This window comes from Phoenix dactylifera, chromosome 4, assembly GCF_051530095.1.
Source record: "Phoenix dactylifera cultivar Ajwa chromosome 4, Ajwa_hap1_PhDact_Kaust_v1.1, whole genome shotgun sequence".
NCBI lineage: Eukaryota > Viridiplantae > Streptophyta > Magnoliopsida > Arecales > Arecaceae > Phoenix > Phoenix dactylifera.
The window spans coordinates 10,846,448-10,848,723 of NC_143193.1; positions in this window are offsets into that span (position 1 = coordinate 10,846,448).

A 2,276-nucleotide genomic window follows, 5' to 3' on the forward strand; every position below is an offset into this window, starting at 1 on the left:
AGCTGAGCAAAGTCAATAACTTAAATCTTATTGTGGCATGGTTAAAATCTTTAATTATTAATTTCTTGATATCATGTCTATATATGTATTAATTGACTTATGCTTTTAGAAATTGATTCATGGTTTGCTCAAACTAAAATGTTCCTTTGCCTATATCATAACCATGAAATACACAAGTATATGCTTAAAATGCTGATTTGAATTGACTTGTGAGAAGCTATGAATTCTTGAGCATAATGAAAATGTTGTTTGCATGATATACATCTATATGATACATAAGATTATTTCTTTATTCTGCTCTTTCATGTAAATTATTTGAGAATAACAAAAAGAAAGAGAGATAAAGAAAAGAAAATGAACAATTATTCAAGGGAAGTAAAATCTAAGTAAAGGCAAATACTCCAATCTTTAGGAAAAGCAAAACAAAAAGACGGGGAAAGACAATAAGCACACGTTTTGGATCCAGATTAGAGGGAAAGTGACTGACGGCAAAAAAGCCAGGTTTTCGTGAAATGTTCCGTTTCCGAAGTCAAGTGATGAGTCAAACTCTGTTGATGCTACAATGATCGATAAAACGTGATTGTGATAAGTATATTATGGGAGGTAGAGTTCCGAGGGAGACTTGGTGAATGCCCATTGATGAGGGGGCCTAGGCCTAGCTCAGGGGTCTGGTCAAACCTTCCGGACAAGTGCTTACGCTCAGCCTTTGCTTTGACTGCCCTAAACATATGGAGGTTTCGATTTGCCAGATTTGCCTGTTCGAGTCCCAAGAGGCTTCTTGCCATCGCATCGACTTCCTCAATCTCAGTTCATGTGTGCTCTCTTACCGATCAACTGGAAGGGTCAAAGCAGCTTCCTATGGATGGGAGGGGTCTCAGTTCTGCCTTTGAAGCAAGGGGGAAAAAGGTACTCCGTCATTCATAGTTCGAGTTCAAACAGTGGTCTTATCTTCTGAATCAAAGAACACGGGTCAAAGACTGGTTGATTGATTCATGATTTACTGAATCCGTGTCTTCTAGTGAAAGTGAAAGAGTCGAATAGAACGCATAAGTCGAATAGAAAGATGTTCATGATGAGTCGAAATAGCGTATAAATGAGTTGCTAAGCAACGGGGAATGGAACTTCTCTCAAACATCAGTCTTTGACTACTCAACCATCGAAAGAAGGACGAATAGTGGAATAGGCAGATGTTGCTGAAGGTCATTTTGTTGGGGAGTATGAGGGCAAGATCGATTCCTATTTTCTCAAAAGAATCTCCAGCTCAACCATCTGCTTCGGATAGTATATTAAATGGACGACTGGCTTTCGCAAATACAGGGGGTTCATCCCCAGTTGCATTTGTGGGTCCGTTCTCTTAGGTACCTTCTGTTGATGCGGGGGACAACGCAAACTGCTTTCTATGACGATATAAAGGGGAAGAGGTGCCGTTACGAGAACAAAGAATAGAACCTACCTTGGCAAGAATGAGCGGAAAGCCTCAGCCAGCCTAAGCTCTTTCATTTCCACATACGCATGGGCCTTTGAAGCAAGGGGTCATGAACGAAGATAAGAATCGTTCAATTCATTCAGTAGCATAACATTAGAAGCGGATAAGCCGTCACTGCGTCTTGTTGTTATAAAAGAAGAAGATTAGCAAAAGACAAGAAGGAATGAACAGAAAAAGACGATTGATTGATGAATGAACAAGATCTAATGAATGCTTGAATCAAAGCAGAGGTTTCAATCTCAGGCCTTATTTCTTTGGGGATGAGAGGAGTGCTCTCTGAACTCACTCACTTTCCGCCTAGTCATACGGAGTTCTTAGAGTATAGGAGGAATTCTTAAATGATTATTGCCGTTATCTAGTAAGAGTCCCCATCCGTATTGTATTATATCACATAAGTAGCTCCGGAAAGGGGACGACTTCTTTTCAATAAAAAGTAGAAAGAACAACTCTATAGAAGGAGAGTCGGAACATCTTAGTCACTGACTGGTCAACCTTCGGCGGCAGGATCGTTTCCACTTTGTTCAGCATATACTTACTACAGTCAAAGACAGATCTCGAGAAAGAAGCACATCACTGGTAATGAAAGGCAAGCGCTTGTGCTTAATAGAATCTATCTCGTTCGTCTCTCAATCAATTAGGTATTCGATAAAGAAGAAGAGTTTCCGTGCTCGGCTATCTTTTGTTAGTTTAAGGAGTTAGAGTTCCAGTCTTTTAGAGAGCTGTCCTTTCCAGTGGGTCTTCCTATGTTAGATGGAGATGATGTCAAAGCACTAAAAGCAGAGCTTGAAGT